Source organism: Lonchura striata, chromosome 2 (assembly GCF_050655825.1).
Source record: "Lonchura striata isolate lonStrDom1 chromosome 2, ASM5065582v1, whole genome shotgun sequence".
Lineage (NCBI taxonomy): Eukaryota > Metazoa > Chordata > Aves > Passeriformes > Estrildidae > Lonchura > Lonchura striata.
In genome coordinates, this window is record NC_140704.1 from 12,581,979 (window position 1) to 12,601,183 (window position 19,205).

Consider the following 19,205-nt stretch of genomic DNA (forward strand, 5'->3'; position numbering starts at 1 on the left):
TGCTCTGGCATTCCTGCAATGATTCCTCACCAGTCACCCTGTGGGTACAGTTTTACCAGACTGGCTTCATGCTTCTTGACTTTTAGTTCAGTCAATTTATGATACTTTTTATTTTCTTGAATGACTACTACTAGGGCAAGGATAGATCATGATTCTAATTACATTCTTTCAGATTTTTATAATTTATGTACGTAGCTTTATCTGTAGTTGTGAGTTCCATTTTATATTTTCTCCAATGTGTCTGACTAACAGGAACTTCAAATCACCAATAAACCATGTTTGACACTCCCTTGTTTAACTCAAATCTCCTCAGTTCCCCTATGTGTATGTAACATAACCAGTCTGGCCAAATTCTTCCATTTCCACCCACAGCAATTTCCAAAATGAGATCATGATTCATTCATGCTTTTATTCTGAACATAAACTTATGTTTAAATAGCTTCATGACTGGCATCTACTCTTACAAAGTCTGAAGAGCAATTTACAAAGGGACTTCCTTTTAGATCCCTGTTATTTATGAGCTGCATGACATAAGCATGTAAAGCTCTTTTAAAGACATAATGGAGCTTTTAGTGAATTTCCCCATTAATTGGTCCTAAATAATTTCTGGTGCTAATGCTTTTGCAATTATTTTGTAGTGTCTTTGTTTCAACAGCTCCAGTTGCTGTGTCTCCTACTGTGTTGCATCCAGAAATTAAAATGCAGGGGAGGGGGAAATAAAAATATCCCACATATTAAAAATATCCACAGATCAAAAGAAAACCCAAAGTATTTAGGAGACAAAACTGAATATCCATTTGTGTATAACTGGGGACTAAATTGAGAGTTTACTATCAGTTGCAAAACTAATTTTCTAGAGACCAAAACCAAATGTTTATTTTAATTAGCAAGGCCTATCAACACCTATTTTGGCACCTTAGGAATTGATAGTCTTTCAGGCAGCCTTAATATAAGAAGCTGACTTATAAGAAGTATTGCTGTTATTATTATTAATGCCTTACAAGAAAATGTTGAAGTACTTCTTTTTTCATCATGATCTTGCAAATACACAGCAAACATATACTATCAAGTTGTGGTTATACTATCAAGATGCAGTTTTTGGTGTGGTCTCTATAATTTTCCAACACTGCTTACCATTTTCTTTGCTTTTTGACTGCACTAAGCTCTGAGAAAATGATTTCCACAGAATTTGCAGCAAAAATTCACTCTAGTAATGGTAAACCAAGATTGCATACCAAAGTTAAGGCTCATCCCTCATAATGATATTACTTTACGTTTATTCACACCAAGGTTCACATTCCATGTTATTTTTGTCACGTATTCAGAACAGCCAGGATCTGGCTAGGTTCTTATGAAATGCTGCTGCACAGTCACCGTGCATTTTTTGCAGCTTTGAACAACTTCAGTTTCAAAGGCTTCCCATCAGATTTTTGTCACTTCAGCTATTCCCCTTTCTAGGCAGTTTATGGGTAACTTTCTAGATAATTCATTGATAACTTAACAGCACAGATCACTGAGGTATGCTATTGATCACTTCACTCTGCTGGCAATACTGACAATAAATCCAGGCAACCCTGGATGTACGGACAAACCAGGGAATGAGAGTCTGGAAAGCAGCACCATGAAAAGGCACCTGGGAGTCTTGTTCCATGGCAAGTTGAACCTGAGCCAGCAGTGCCCTGGCAGCCAGGAGGGCCAAGCCTGTCCTGGGGACATCAGGCACAGCATGGCCAGCTGGGCAAGGGAGGGATTGTCCCACTCTGCTCTGGGCTGGCTCAGTTATGGGTGCCCCATTAAACTCTTAGAGAATGAATGTCCCAAGGAGAGCAGCAAAGGTAGTAAATGGCCCTGAGGAGAAGCTGTATGAAGAGCAGCTGAGGCCACTTGGTCTATTCAGCTTGGAGAAAAGGAGACTGAGGGGAGACCTCACTGCAGGTTCCTCGCAGGGGGAAGAGGAGAGATAGACACTGATCTCTTCTCTGTGGCAACCAGTGAATGATCTGAAGTCATGTCAGGGGAGGTTTAGGTTGGATATTAGGAAGAACCTTCCTCTTCCCCCAGAAGGCGGGAGGACACTGGAACAGGCTCCCCAGGGAAGTGGTCCAAGCCTGGCAGAGTTCAAGAAATGTTTGGACAATGCTCTCAGGACTGTGGTGTGACTCTTGGGGATGGTGCTGTGCAGGGCCAGGAGTTGGACTTGATGATCTTTGTGAATCCACTCCACTTCAGTATACTCTGTGATTCTCTAATGTGTTTTCCATTTTCTGACCAAGAGTTTGTCTTATTCATGTTGTCTTCCTTTTGTATATGGATGATAGTGCATAAATATGGAAAGTTCAAGAAAACCTAAAAATGGTGCTTTGAGTAGATAACCCATGTAGAGATGCAAGCATCTTCGTCACAACCATTTATTATTCACTCAGAAAAACCTTCAACAAGTTAAAGTTCCAAAGGCGTTTTGGAGATTCAAGTAGCTTTTATGAACCTACTCCATTATCCACATCACTGCTAACTAAAGAGCGGCAGTAGGTTTGTTTAGACAAAATTAACATACAGAAAATCCAGCTTACTACATCACTCCTACCATGTTAATTTGAGTCTTTACTGCAGATTGTCAGATCTTTGTGGCGTGGCTGTAAAAACAACAGATTAATATTTCTCCAGATTTTCCATAAATATTTTTTTAAATTTGGCATCATATTAACCAATTTTGAGCCCTTTGAGACATAAGCATTTCTGAGTGGAGGATTGAATACCACAGTTATGGCTCACCTATTTCAGCCTTGACTTCAGCCTTTAGGAGATCTGGGTAACCCATGGTTCTGCTAAGATAGTCTGCAATGATTTTTTTCTCTTACTTCAGTGTGAATCACATTCTCTTTTCTCATATGAAAGTAAAGAAGATAAGGTTTAAGAACCTCATCACACTTTTTCAAACTGAGACAACACACAGAGATGGGTTGTCTACTCCAGGCACCATTTTTAGCCCATTTTGGACTTTGCATATCTATGCACTATATGCAGAAGGAGGAATGAACAGTAAAAAATTCAAGTTTCTTTGAAAAAAATTGGTCAGAAAATTCCAGAGGTCAAATGCTTTGCTGAGAAATTCTGGTTGTTGATAAATAGGAGAATGTGAGGAATCTATTTAAAACAACTTGGAACACTGTTTAGGAGGCTCTTGTTCTTTTGAGCAGGGTCATATGAAAAGGTCGCCTGATGTGTGTAGAGCTTGACTGACATAAATCTGCAAGAATCTCATGCAAAGCAACTGCATCAAAACAACAGGGTCATTTTACAAAATAAGCAGGATGAAAGCAGCAGTATTAATTTAGGATATGAATAGGGTTCAGGAATCCATGTGTTTAAGCATTTACTGTAATTTGTCAATGTAGTTCTCAGTAATAGGAGACAAGATATGAGGAATGCGAATCTGACTCTTAAGAATACGCTGATGTTATCACTGGAGTTTTCATTTCTTTCAATGTACTAAATCAAATGAATGTGCAGTGATTTAAAATCATCACTCTGCTCCCATAAATCAAAGATTTAACAGTTATGACTTTTTCAGTATGAAAGGAAAGAGGACCCAAGACACTTCTCAACATTCCTACTTAGTCTTAGCTTTGCAATACAATACAGCTATTCCAGAAATTATGTTCTCTAATATCCTCTACTGAAAATCTGGTTTTATCCAAAAGGTTGTAGTATTCATTCCTCTTCCTGTCTGTAGCCTGTATGTTGTCCCTTTCTATCACCTCAAGTAAGGCAGGAGGATCCACACAGCAGGATATTGATGACGGGCCCAAAAGAAGCTACCACTGCATGTTTGCCTTGCTTGCATTAACACCTGGGCTGGAAACAGAGAGCTTTAAGCTGTTGTTGGGGTTGTCTGCAAGAACAAAGAAATGTGTGTTTTGTTGCTGATCAGCCCTGTCCCCCAGTCAGTCTTTCTGGATGATCAGTAGACTTAATATTATCTTTATGCTGATGTGCTGGTGCCCTGTGAGAGGCACCATAATTCTTTTCCCTTCTGGAAGGACAGTGAGTTTGGAGAGGATCTGTAGCCAGTACAGTGGCTATATGAACAGGAGAGGTAAGGCTGAGCTGCAAAATATGTCAACAGAGAGAAGGTTGTTATCGTTTCCATGGTGGTGAGTGCAGGCAGGAATGCTGAATTGTTTACATTCTTTTCATATGCAGCCTGCTTACATTTCTGGTGTACTCCCTTTATCAATCACCTGCTGGATTCCTGCAGTGAATCATGTATGGACAAGCTTCAGCTGATGGTTATTTTATACTCAGGTGCTGATAAGAATGTCTTTCTGTTTGTGTCAGCCTCTGCTCCATAAACAACCTCAATAACCCTTTTCTCCAGTACTCTGGGTAATAAGTGAAAGCTTTTCCAGGATTATACTGTTAAACTGAAATTAACCTTCAAAGAGCTTTAGCAGTGGTGTTAATGTATCAACATATTACACAAAATGGCTTGAAGTGCATACTAATTTCCATGATGGATGAGAGAGTTTTGTAAACGATAACTGCTTATTTTGGGGTTTAAAGTAGTCTCTAAGACTAAATTCTATTTCATCAAATTTTGATGTCTGTTGTGTGAGTATCTACCTATAAACTCATTTTGTCTACTTCTAACAAGGGAGAATTATGTACTTAAGACCGGTGTGATTCCTAGAAACACTCTAGAAATGCTTTGTTGTCTCCTCTGGTTAGAAAAGAAATCTGAATGATGAAACCAGATATAGATGTTTGGTAAAATGAAACTGACAATGTCTGTCTGGGATTAAGTTATAATCAGGTTTTTTTAAAATCTGTGCCATGCACAGCCTCTGGTGCTTTCCTCTGGTTCAGTTTGATGGTGGTTCCTGGGAAGGAGAGGAAACATATTGCTCCCATGGATGTGTGCTGCAGTATAATAGTTCCCTCATGCCTATAACAGAGCATTTCATCCACTGATGGAATATTTTCTCCAACAAAACAATTACAAATAAATGATGACAATTTTGAATAACAGAAATGCCCTTAAGACAATACTGGTCTTCATTTGTCTTTACTTCAGACCTGAAGAACTGGACTTCTCAGTTGCATAGTCTGTCACACCTTGTTCATATTGCACAATCTTGAAATGGGAGAGACTGAGAGAGGAAAATTTCTTATTTTAAATTTGAGCTGATATTGTATTGTTTCGCATTCAAAAATCTCTAGGAAGAAACATTAAATTCATAGTAGCTCAACCATTCTGGCCCTTGGTGCAAGAAATAGAAGGAATTTTGAAAAAGACAATTTGAATCACATACTGATGAATTATGCATACATCTATGTCCATTGAGATACGCAAAATACATGAGTTTTACTTTCCAAACATCTACATTTAAAAAAGCATGATTTGCCATCTAAAAATGCAAAATAGACCTTATTTTAGCAATGTATTTACAGATGTTTAAGATGGATATCAACATTAAAGGTTGAATTTTATTGCTTACCTACACATCCTTTTTAAGTCAAGAAGTTTTTAATTGTCCTGAGTAAAACTGAAAAAGCAGAATTACATTAATATCTTTGAAGAAAACTGAGTGAAAGAGGTAGAAATGGATAGAGAGTCTAAACTATTCATATTCTTAGCAATAAAAAAGAGTGATATTTGCATAATAATACAACACTATTATCTAAAATAAACTGTAGAGTGGACAGAACCTGTTCAAATTACAATGCACAAAAAGCAATAAAATATTATCTAGTTGTTTTTCAGAATTATGAATATAAAACCATTTTATTTTTTTCTGAATTTATGCAGTCTTTAAATTAAAAAAAAAACAAACCTAAGGGAAATTTATGAGAGTACTCACATTAATTGAGAAACATATGTTTGATGTCAATATTAATATTTGTCAGTAGTTAGAGACATCAGGATTAATGCAACCCCCTTTTTTGTTGATTATACAGCTCTGTAGCTGGTGATGTAGCCAGTAACAGTGCAGGCTGCAAATCCAGAACTTGGTGAACAATAACTATTTTTGTCCACAAATTCCATTCAGTGTCAATTGGTGTACTGATGTATTATATTTAAAATAAAAATAATAAACATTTTTTTAAAGGCAATTTAACTATTACGTTAATAACAAACTTGCATTTGGAAAAAATACATGTATGTATTTGGCATTTGTATAGGGACCAGTTCATTCATTCAGAGTTTTGAAGCAGTAATTCTATGAAGAGTTTTCATGGTAGTGATTAAGTTTTATGACTGATTGTGATATAGGTACACAATCAATAGGCACAATATATATTTGATTTTGCATTTTTTTACACATAATTTTTGGCTGTAAAATCTGAAGCCAGTTTCATAAAGAAACTATAGCTCTGTAACTGGAACAATGTGTGCATAGTACCAGTGGCAGGAGGAACAAATGCCTTTTGGACTAAATCAGAGTAACTTACTCATCTAAGTCTGAAAAGCTGTGTGCAAGGAGTTACATATTCCCTCCTTGTATGGAACCATTTTTCTAAGTTTAACAATGTACCACAAAGAATAATTCTTAATCTCAAGAGAAGACTGAATAATAAAGGGAAAAAAAGAGAAAGCTAATAAAATCCCCCAGAGGCTTGACTTTGCTACATTTATTTTCTTAAAAACTGGGGTGAGATAATGGCTTATATGGTTACTGGCACACACATACAGCAAACTCCAACACGACACAGAAGAAAGTAAAAGACAGGGGCTAGTCAGGGGTAATAAACTCCATGGATCATTTCAAATGTGAATTTCAACTGAAATATACAGATACACATATATAAGTATACACACACATGCACACACATGAACATTTTATTACTTGATCATTCTTGGTGGCTTTGTATCCTCAGCAGGTGTAAGGAGACTTTCTGGAGAGCAGCAATGGGCCTGTAGCCCCTCTCGTTTTCAGCACACACAGTGACAGCTGTTCAACCTTTTAAGTGAAAAGCATGTGCTGCTCTGCACTCTTCCTTCTTCATTACCAGAACAGATCTGTTCTGGATTAAGCCCAAGAATATCTACAGAAGAAACAGAATTAAACCCTCTCCCAACACCTATAGCTCTATAAAATATTTCCCTAGTAATATAACCATAAGCCATGTCATTCAGGAGCGATGACAAATGTGGCCCAAAACAATATTGAGATTGAGAGTGGTGACCCACTGCCACAGGCTTCCCAGAGAAACTGTGGATTCCCAGTTCCTGAAGTGCTCAAGACAAGGTTGAACAGGACTTTGAACAACCTGATCTTGTGGAAGGTGTCCTTGACCATGGCAGGGCGTTGGAATTAGATGATCATTAGTGTCCCATCCAACCCAAACCAAAATTTCAAAGCTTTAGTTTTTTGTCACTATGATCTCTATTATTTTGTTATTTGGGAAGAGGGAGTTACTTTTAGAGTCAGTTACTTTTAGATAATTGTGCTTTTTTCACTGTCTTGTTTTGCTTTCTATCTCTGTCTTTCCTTATGATTCTTTAAAGCTACTGCATCTTGTTTATTTTACAAGAATTTACCTTAAAGGAAGAGACACTGATATTATCTCTAACATATTTGTTGCAAAACAAGTTTCAGTTCTTGTAGTTCACTTTCAAGCTGCATGAACATTGACTATTGGCTGCTTAACCACAATTTTCCTGGGATAAGTGTTTTTTTTTTCCCTGAAAAATTGTTTAATAAAATTTATAATGCTGTGAAATTCAACTGCAGTGAAATTTTCTGCCCTGAAATTTGCTAGTACTAGAGGAAAACACAATGTGCAATGCTGCTGTGCTCCAACATTTGCATTTGCTGGTTATAGCATTCATGCAGAATTTAAGTTGCCTTCAACAGAATAAGCCTAACTTATTTAGTATGACTAGAAGGGAGCTGTTAGAATAAGACAAGAGCAGTACAAGCATGTAAAATTCTATTTATCTATGACAGAGCCCAAGGGGCTCTGAGCTGCCTAATAGGAATCCATTCTCTGCCAGTCTTCACTATGAAGAGCTAGAGACCCCTGAAGAAATGTTTATCAATGGTAATTGGACTGCCATGGCTTAGTAGTGTATCATTAATTATATAATTGCATTTGATTAAAAATCCTTACAATAGCAGTTTTCAGCTGATCTGGTCTTTTTGATGAAACTAAAAAGAAAATAATAGAAGAAACTTACTGTGCATTAGTAATTGTTAAATTACATTAAGGATTAGTACTGCAGTTTGCAGTTACCAGTCTCTTATTCTGTTACAATGCTAGAAAATTTTACAGTTGCAAACAGTCTTAAGTTTTGCATTTTGTCTTCAGCACTTTTCTCTAATGTTAAACCCTAAATTGTACAAGGAACACCTTGATGGTTTTAATAGAGAGTTACTTCCAGTCTAACTTCCAAATTTTATCCAAATAATTGCAAGTATTTATTGGAGAAAGAAAAAAAATAATTTTAAAAGAAGAGTGGACTTAACCTACTTGTGACTGATTTGAATTTTTTCCCAATAATTTTTGGTGAGAGCTTGAGAGTGAAGGCAGCTTCTGAGTATCTGTGTTCAAGAAGCGTTTGGACAAAACTCTGTGGTTCTTGTGGTGTCCTGTGCAGAGCCAGGAGTTTGACTCGATGACCCTGATGGTTCTCTTTGAGCTCAGTTTATTCTATGTTTCTGTGATATCCACAGAATTTCAGTGCACTCCACCTGCATATAAAATGCTCTGAGTAAGGTTCTGTCTGTGACAAATCTCAAAGTCCTTGGGCAGGCAAATGAGCTGTAGCAATCTGAAGTCAATTTTTAGCTGCCATGAAACCGGGGCAACAAGGCCCTTAAAGGCTGCAGGTCTAATTGAGGAGTCATGAATGCTGGCATGTGATAACACTGTTTAAACATGTCTCTGATCTCTGACCCTGCTCCTCAGTGACAGCACAGTTCAAGGGCCAGGAATGTTTCAGCATGGACAAAGCACACCCGGGCACAGAATCACTTCTGGCTCATTTCTAAACACACAGGTTTGAAAGCTGTGCCGTGGATTGGGGCAGGTCTTGGGTCCTCTCTCATTATTGCAAGTATTTCTTCAGCAGGAAATTTTCAGGATGTAGGATGAGCAAGACAGGAAAAGATTCTTTCAGTGTTTGAGTGTTGCTTTGGCAAGATGCAAGGGCCAAAGCAAAGCCAACAACCTTACTAAGTTAATTGGTAAAACTCTTCTGGTTATTTGGGTCTCTGCTCCCGATAGGCAGGAGGGCCATACCAGGCCAGGCCTGAAAGAACTCTTCCCTGATGGAAGAAGGCTTTGACTGCTTTGTTACTACTAAAGATAGAGGTAAAGCACCTTCTCTAGATCTGAAGGCACATGGCAGAACTCACATGTGCAAAGTTAACCCAAATTGCACAGTGATCAGAGGTGACTATTCTCAGACTGCTGCAAGGGAGCAGCCCTCCAGCCCCAGGGGCTTTAGCAGAAGTACTAGCTTGGCCCTTGCCCGTGGTTTGGGACAGCAGATGAGCCACACTAGGGTCCATTCTGATTCTATGGTTATGTAGATTGTTGTGTCATCAAGTCCCCAGTCACATCTAGTTAATAGTATAGATATGTCCTTGAAAAACTTGGCTTCTGTTCACCTAAGTGTAGAGATGGGAGTCGAGCCATGAGTCAATTACTACTAACAATGCTGTTATTAGGAAAATGTGTTTGAGATCACCCCTGCACACTGAAAGGTTCATGGAAGCACTCTGCCTTGAGAAAATATAATGTCTTTTCATGATTATAAGCTAATTTCATATTTTCTTAAAATAAAGTTTATTAGCAGTAATGTATTAGAGATATAATGATAAAAAAATATTAATATGGCTCACACACATCAGTAAAAGCAATCAGCTTTCAGAGTGTTTCACCCCAAGGCTGTATTTTGAAGCATATACAAGCAAAGATAAATAAATCAGGGAGAGTTGATTCTTTATGACATTACTGTTTTTCTCACAGGGTGACTGATTTTAATAAAGTTAACATTTCAAGAAAACGCTCCAAAATGTGCTCTTCATGTTTGCAGTCCACCAGCCTCCATTCATGTGGCCAGAACCAAACACAAAGAAGAAAATCAGTTCTGCTGTTGAATTCCATTTCATGCCTTATGTAGGGAGATTTGTAAAACTGTCCCTTTCTGACTTGGAGATAAGTGGAATAACTATGAATTCAGCTTCAGGCAAGCTGCTTTTCAAGCAACCTGTCAGGAGACAGAAAGACAGTTCATAATAATTCATTCTTGTGCTGTGTCTCAAGCGATTAGTGAAGGTATAGGGCAGATCTGAAAAATACATAACATTAACATACCCTAAAAAAAATCCACAAAACACAAATGCCTTCAAAACCCTCCAAAAACCCAAACCCAAATCATAAATCACATTTCTCTTTTGTAGAGGAACAGAAACATTGGGGTAAGCACAGGAACCAGAATTAAGGGATTAATTGTAGGGGAAAAAAGGATCCTTGTCTATAAAGTGCTTTTATGAGAATACACAATCCAAAGCACAGCAGAGAGCTGGATTTAATTCACTGTATTTTTACAAAATGCCTGCTCAAGAAAACAATCTCTGGGGCATCAAGTGTAAATGAACTGTGAACACAGAGATCGCCAGTTGGAAAATAATGTCAATACGAACAACCAGAAATATGCAGAATCAGCTTGCAGCAGTGTGCTACAACTGAACAATTCAGTCACCAAATCATTTTTCCCCTGAGAGCAACAAGCTTTTAATCAGTATCCAAACTGAATTTAGATCTTCCAATGGAGCAAAGACTTCCACTTAATTGAAGCAGAAGGACCAGTGTCATGGACAAATCACAGATGTAATTATAACATTTAACATCACAGCCTTTTTCTGCTTCAGAGAAATGCAATGGGATATTCTTTCTATTTTTTGGAAGAAATGCTAACGATTTATAGGAGCAAAGTGTGTAACAAAAAGTGAGAGGATAAAGTTAACTTTTTCTAGATTTATTAATATATTATGGATTTTGAGCTATTATTATGAGTGTCTGTGAAATGCTAATAACTAACAATACACAAAACCACCAAATTACCTCAATGAATGCAGTTCACAAAGATATTTTCTCTCTAATTCCTGTGAGATGAATCATCTACAAAGCTACAGTACTTGGAGCAATTTTTGATATGGATCTTATTTAACAGTAGGGGAAAAAAAAAATACAAAGAGTTTTGAGGCATAATTTGCTACCTCTGCTTGCTCTTAGTAGAAGACCAAACAACAGGGTAGGAAAAAATGAACCCTTCTGTCTGGTGAATCATTATCTCTCCTTGTCACAGATACTAATATTAGCTTACCTTTTTAAATTTAACTGGTATTTAAAGCTTTTTCTGTTAGGAACACATTAAGAACTCTGTGTTTGCAATTTAGTGCTGGCTACAGCTGAATGATCTGAGCATGGTGCAAGGAGCAGGAGAAAGGTGCTGCTGGCCAGAGGAAAAGCCCTTTGGTAAAATATTAATGATAGACCATAGAGCATCCTGGCTGAATCTCAAAGTAACTGTGCTCCTGGCTACTGTGATCCTTTTTTCTCTAGAATGTAAGTAGAAAATAACATGTGGAGGCAAACCCCTGACAAGCAAGAAAACAAAAATTAAAGATTCTAGCTACAGTCCAGAGAAGCTGAAGGGAACAGAAGGATGTGTGATGCACATAAAACTGACCAGTAACAGAGGCAGTGCCTCTTTTGCTGTGTCTCTGATATGAAGGTGGAACTGATGAGGAACTGGGAAAGGGGAGAGGGAGGGATTTGCCATGGAGTCAATGTTTCCAGGAGGGCAACATGGATCTGATCTGTCCCGAGTTTTTCTCACCTTTAACACTGGACTGCAGCAGATGCAAGTAATTGATCTCTTTATGCTTCATTGAACCCATCTCCTCATGGAACTTTCTGTCCAACTACAAACACTAGGAAGGAGAACATTTATGGAAAATGTCTGTCAGTCTTGTCTGCCAAGATAAAAAAAGAGACACATTTGCTCTGCATTTTGAGCCCAATGCCCCCAACTCAGCAATCAGGTGCAGAAGATGGGGCCTAAAGGCTCCGGACAGAGCTGTAAATGATAAATGTCCTAGATAAGAAAAAGAAGAAGAAAATATTACAGTAATGTTTAGAGTATGGAAAAGTTGGAAGAAAATGGCTTAGTAGAGTGCCAACATCCAACAGAGAAAATAAATACAACCAGTGGGTTAGAACAATTATAAGAACTCAGATGTCAGTCTTCTTTAGGTCATCAAATTTCTTCTTTGGGTGGTATGTGTGGCTGCTTTCTAAATAAGGAAGTTGTCTCAAATTGCATTGAATTTCAGAATGTATAAAGCATAAAATTAAAAATAGCAAAGAGATATTTAAGTGGGAAATTATACTTTTGCAAATACAAAAAGACCCATAAGTAATAATTTACTTCCAATTCATATTAATTTTACTTCTAACATGCAAGAGCAACACCAGATTCAATATTTTACTGGAAAAATACTTTTGTTCCCATATCTGCTCATTTTATCTTAAAGAATTTGGGAAACTAGAGGAAAAACAGCAAAAAATGGCAACAGCAGCCATGAAGTAAACTGTGGCTGCCCTGTAGTGCAGACTGCAGTAAGGAACAGGTGTTGGCTGACCAATCAACGGGAGGGGAGCAATAAAGAATATGGAATCCACAGTGGTTTCCTGAGAAAAAAAAGACTAAAAATTATCTTATGAAGTTAAAAAATAAGTTCTGTTCTGGACTTCCCTAGTGTTTCACTAAAGCTAAGTGTGGAGATTGGAGGTTACCTCAATATCAGAAAGAGGAATGGTGTCACAATAACCTGCACATGAGCTTTCCTGCTGAAATCCTTTCATGATGAGAGCAAATGTACTGGAGAAGATTATAATAATTTTACAAGAGCTAAATACCTGCAGTTATTTGTTTTACACAAATTAGATACAATTGGGGAAGATCAGTTTCCTAATATACTTCTTTTGAGATCTTTGTTAGAATTCCCTGTCAAGAGATGAAAATATACATATCTCCCCAAAGGGTCATAACATTAGACAAATCTAACAATATGAAGACCTAAGAAACTTTGAATGATAGATTCCTAAGAAAGAGCCTGTTTTAGGCCATTTTTGATGCTTGAAGTGGTATTTCATTTTGTTATTGACAGATTTATGCTGGATCTTTTTCTGTCTCCATGCTTAATATGTTCTTGATTTCTTATGATGCCAAATATTTTTGTACTTCTTCTTTCAAGCAGTGGCTTGTAAAAATATTCAACAAATCTATCGCTTGCTACTGGAAGCTGTGATATTTTATTATAGTAGTTATTTTTGTACAAAATACATGAAAATTTATTTTTTATAGTTATTATCAATATAATTTAAGGAAATGCAAGGTAAGTATAAGAAAAATCTCAAACTAATGAGCAAACAAAATATATTTGAAAGTCACTTTATCAGGAGCAAATGAAGGAATGGAAAATAAAAAAAGAGGTATTCACTTACACATTTTTTCTGTCTGGAAAAAAGGAGGGACAGACATCCTGAAAGTCTCCTAGTAATGATAATAAAGTTGACAAAGATCTTTACATTTCTACAAATCATGATGATGAGTTACACTTTAGTTTTTGTTGCAATGCCAGTCAGAACATAGGAGAATCTAGAACTATGATTATTGAGGAATTTGGAGAACTAGGAAAACTGACTAAACAATATGTTCTGGATTTCTTCAGTGACTCTTTTTGCCCTTTTTTTATTCAGAACCTAAGGAAAGACTACAGGGAGAAAAGCTGGAGGGTCTTGGCCTCACTCAGGAAATTGCAGCAGCACAGAATCATTGGGGTGACAGCAAATCCAGGAGGTGCTCAGAACTCAGTCACCAAAAGTTCAGATGGGGCTGCTTAGGGATTGATGAAAATCTCCATAGATGTAGATCACCAAGCCCAAAGATCATTATATTCAAGGATAATATTAAGAGTGAATTTCATACTCTGCTTGCTGACAGAAAGCAGAGCTAGAGGGATATTTTGGATTGCTCATAGTAACATTCTTATATCATTAAATTCAATTTTAAAATAATTGAGAACTTGGTGAAAATGTTGCAGCAGAATGCAACATTGATCATAGTGGTAATTTATCAAAAACATTATAGAAACAAGCATATAGGAGAGTAGGACAGGAACATAGTCAACTCTTGAACTTTTCAGCCTCTTAAAACACTCAAAGGAAGCCTATTCTAAGTGAAAACCAGGACAGTTTACTTAGTTAAAGTAAAAGCAGAAAATAACAAAATACTCTTATTATTAGATCTAATCTCAAGAGAGTTTCAATTAGCAAAGAATAAAAAAATGTTCTAGAAGGGTTATCATCTGTGAGAGGAAGAGAGAGTTTTCTCAAGGAAGTAAAGATATCTACACATGATATTCACATGTCTAAAAAGGTTTTTTCTCTTTCAATACTCACCAAAAATGCACTTTTATCTTTCAGAAATGGTGATAGAAAGTGTTTGTGTAATTTCTGATTTTTTATAGCAATTATATACATTCAGTAGCTGAACTTTTCATGTTTTTACAACAGATTTTATGACATGAAGTAAAGAGGAAGAAAATAATTTTGGTAGGTTTTTCTTATGCATTTGCTGGGGGATCCAGAGATCTTATGGAATAGCTATTTTTTTATATCACTCTGCTTAGCAGATACTCTTCTTAATGTCCTCCAAGGTAGCAAAAAATCTGTCTATGCCTAAAAGTCTTTCAGAGACTAACATCCAGTTCATGAATTTCACAGTATTCAGTGTTACTCCTCACTACTGTTTTAAAGCTCCAGCGAATTGTGCAGATGAGCTCAGGAACTGTCTTCTTCCCAGAACTGTAAATGGACATTAAAAGTGTTTCTTTTAAAGACATCAGAAGGGGTGGTATATATGATGTGATCTGATTTTCAGCAGATATAACTGTTGAATTCTTTTCATTATATGCTGCCTATAAAAAGAGGAAGAGATTTTTTTTAGTAGCATTCCTTTTTCTAAAGCTGACCCACACCAACACAGCAGTAAATTCATATGTTAGGTTATTTTCCACACACACATGAGAAAATGACTTCCTTATCTCATAGGGTGTAATAGACTGCAGTCTTTCTTACATTGTTAAATATATTGTTAACAGAAAACCAGATTGAGTTTTGTACAAAAGAATAACTTTGGAGTAAATGAAATGCAAGCTATCATGACATTTTGGGAATCCTGCAGTAATGAACTAACGCTTCAAGTGGTGTATTACTAATTGTCATTAATATTATTTTTCTGAATAATTGATTTTACCAGTCATAAAAACCAGATAATAAAATTTATTTTCATGTGCAGATCATTAAATAAAAGGGAATATTTAAATTGTTTTCTAAAATACATGTTTACATGCACTAAATCATTGTCTTATTTGATTTTTCCTTTAAAAGGTAAACCACTATAAAACAAACCCCAAAAACCAACAGCTTAATTTAATGTACAAAATCATTACTCTCCTCTGCAAGGGAAAGAGAGCAGCAGCTAAATTTAATTCTGATGTATCCAGTTCTTACCCTTTTGACCGTAAGTTCCAAATCCAGTTCTCTGAACGAATTGGAAGGGGAAGGAAGGAGTAGGTAGAAGAGGGTGGGAGAGGGAGATGAATGGAAAAGTGAATATAACATGCTGTTTTTTCACTTAAAAGAAATTTAAGACTGAAAAATGGAAAAAAAAATCCAGGATTATCTGATGGCTATAATTAAGTCCTCAAAAACAAAAAGCTTTTCTTAATGCTACTAGACACAAGCCCTGCTGCTTTTATTGTGGTTTGGTTGCAGGGGAAGATTCTCTGGCATGAGAGTTCAGTGGAGAAAGTTTTGTCAGATCTGATGGGTCGGGCCAAACTGGATTGAGACATCTCAGGGAGACACAGAGTTGTCCTGTGACTCTGTGTCCTTCCTTGTGGAGCACTGGGGAGCACAAGGAGTAGCTGGGACAGGGCGTGCCTTGCCCAGCCCTGCTGCCCGTGGAATGTTGGAAAGAAGCAAAATCTTCTGGGAGGAGCTCTGCTCCTTCCCATAACAGTGATAAACAGTGTACACTGATCCAAAAAATCTGATCTCCTTTTAGCTCAAAAAAACCTAACCAAAAAATCCCCAACCCCACTCAGATATTTTCGTAGTGGGTGTGGTCTGTATCTGCACAACATATATATGGAATTGTAAATGCAAAAGTATACTACTTTTTGAAATGGAAAATTATAAAAAAAAAGTTTAAATAAAAAACAATTACTCTTAGATGTATTCATTGTCCTGTGTATGTAAGGTGCTGATATCAGATAATAAATTGTAAACAACCAAAGTTTATATCTAAAAGAAGGTGTATATGAAATAACCCCAAGTTTATATCTAAAAGAAGGTGTATATGAAATAACCCCAAGGTAATCCTATTCTAAAAAGAGTAAATTATTTTCCAGACTTTAAATGCTTTACATTCCACCTCTTGATTTTGCAATCACAACAGTTTTGTTAGTAAAACTTTAAATTTCATTAAATTTCTTGGTGTTTATAAGAGAACTGGATGCCTGGAAGGTGAAATAGCTGTGACAGATTTTATAGAAAAAAAAATGCAAGTTATTTTTGTGAATGACATGTGTCCTTTTTATATGCAGTGGAAGATGATTCACAGTCCTGTTCTGCGGACATCTAAGGGTAAATCTAGAGTGTAACCAAACATATAATTAAACCTTTGGAGATTATTATTAAATTAAATCAAAATGTGCTATAAAGCAATAAAATAAGCATGGTTCATTTTCAGTTCTTAAAAAAAGTATACCAAAGATTGCATTAAGCAAGTTCTTTGCTTCATTAAATCTTTGTGTCTAACAAAAAGAATGTCGTCATTGTTCATGCATAGGGTTTGAAACACTTGTAAGTTACATAAGAACTAAACTGATTTTTTTTGATAATACAAGATTGTCTTGCCTCTCAGTTGAGATTTATAGGCTAAAAAAAAAGTTAAATCCCTACATTTATAGTTTTACATAAATCCAGACATTTTATCACCAAGTTCTAAAACCACCATAAGAACCTTGGAAGATTTTAAGAAAATTAAATAATACCATATGGGCACTATCATTTGAATTTTTTATTCAAAACTGATTAGGTAACCTACAAATACTGATATCAGAGAGAAAAATGGAAGTAAAACTGCAGGAATGGCCACTAGAGCTGTGTGAAGTCTCACAGATTTAGAGATAAATGGTAAAAAAGGGAGAAGGCTGCAAATTTTCAATATTTTTGGATGACCTTCCAATCCTGCATAACGGCAATTTCTTGCAGTATTTGAAAATTTAAAGAGTGATCACGAGGCTTGAATTATACATTTTTATTACCATAAGTTTTGCACAGTCATATTATTGTCAAGTGATAAAGTAAATAAAAGCTATGTACAGGTTTTTTAACATATGGGAGTACACTTTTTTGGCCTTTCTGCTTTGTTTCAGTAGCATTTGTAGGAAGCTATTTTAAGAATTTACTGAATTTAAATTATAGCAACTGTACTAATTTGTTTTGTGTCTCAATGCATTATAGAGACATTTTCCATGCTGGTTGCAGATAGTGAGTCAATGAATGTAGATAGCCAAGCAGGGTAAAGAAATTTTATAAAAAGCTATTTGACAGCAGAATAATTATTCTGTGCTCAAAATCTTACTTGAAATTTATAGGATAATATACTTCATTTTACTAATGCTGACATATCCAATACTTATTTCATGGAAATACTCTGATGAATTAATATATGGGTTTCAATTTTTAAAAACTATAACAAGTGTAATGCATGCATGTATTACACATTTAATACATCTTTAAAATATGTGTATTTCTCCCTTGAAATTTTCCTGTTCAACATCTTATTAGCTGTCAGAACAACTTGTGATAGCATAAAAATTTTAGTTTTTCTGAATCAAGTGAAGTGGGAATTATTTCCATACCAAAACACTTTGCTCAAGATAATTTGTGAACTCCTTTGAGAAGATCTAATTCATTGTGGTCTAAATAGATGTACTGAAACCACCAGAATCTCAAGTGACACATGCTGGAAGCTGTGTCACAAGACATTAACACCTGACCTTTTATGATAGAAATTCCTGGTTTTTATGACTAGATCAGCTAAAGTTTTTAGAAAGTTTGTAGTATAATGAATAATCATGGCAATAATAAATCAGTGTTGATAATGAGCTGCTCAATATGTACATGGTTGTACAGTTTATTAGGAATCTTAAAAAAGAATCTTAGTCTTTATTATTTTTTGTAATTGTAGTATAGTGCTATATATCTAAACTAATGTGAAAGCCTCGAAGAAGTTTGGAAATTCTTTGACATCTATCATTATAAATATACTTTCAACTTCTGAAAAATTGAAAAAAATTCTCACTCTAAAAGCAAAAATCCAAATCCGTCCTTACACAATCACCCGTGCTTTCCTCATAACTCTGTTTCCAAGGTAACAAGTAGATCATGTTAGAACTAAATTACAATGTAGAAGGAAACAACAAACTGCAACATCTCCATGTTAAAATTTTTGACAAAGGTTTCTGCACCAAGGGTAGTGTATTGCAATATGCATAGATCAGTGACACTTAAAATTAATCTCTTAAACCTTGATATTTCTTCTTGTTGCCTTTATTCATTTTCGTTTAGAGTTTTTTTTTCCCTGAAACAATTTTTTCCTTAATTGTAGTGCAGTATGAAAAACACATATTGAAATTGTTTCCTGTTACACTGAGTGCCACAGAGTTTCAAATTTAGGGACTGTGCCTTACTTGTTGATGGAAATTCTAGAGTGACAATAGAAAAGTGGATAAATGTTTTCATGAATGGAAAAGGGAGTCATCATAGGACTCACCTCACCTACCTTTGACCCTAAAAAAATCATATGCCTGGGAATTGCTTTCTCATGAGATTGAAAAGAACCAAACAAATAAATAGAAACTGAGGTGATCTCCATGAGGTGCTTTACTATAGAGGACTGCAAAGCAGCAAACTACTACAGTATGCTTACTCCCAGGTACACATCTCCCATGCAAGAAAAGAAACCTAGGTACTAAAGGCTCCTAAAGAGCTACCAGTGCTGCAAACAAATATATAAATTCACTATAACTCACTCTTGAAAGAAAGTGAAC

The 19,205-nt window shown here is 36.1% G+C and overlaps 3 long non-coding RNA genes across 3 annotated transcripts in view; 1 reads left to right on the top strand and 2 right to left on the bottom strand.

Moving 5' to 3' along the window:
• The window catches only part of LOC110477293 (uncharacterized), a 142,200-nt gene that overhangs the window by 80,544 nt on the left and 42,451 nt on the right, over positions 1 to 19,205 (bottom strand). The window lies entirely within an intron of this gene.
• Positions 1 to 19,205, top strand: part of LOC110477337 (uncharacterized) — a 239,576-nt gene that overhangs the window by 52,850 nt on the left and 167,521 nt on the right. The gene's annotated exons all lie outside the window — the stretch shown is intronic.
• Positions 6,617 to 17,626, bottom strand: LOC116183198 (uncharacterized). Its single transcript, XR_004147742.3, has 2 exons — positions 11,855 to 17,626; positions 6,617 to 10,219 (listed from the first exon to the last, which is right to left on the bottom strand). It is a non-coding gene; the product is annotated as an uncharacterized LOC116183198 (long non-coding RNA).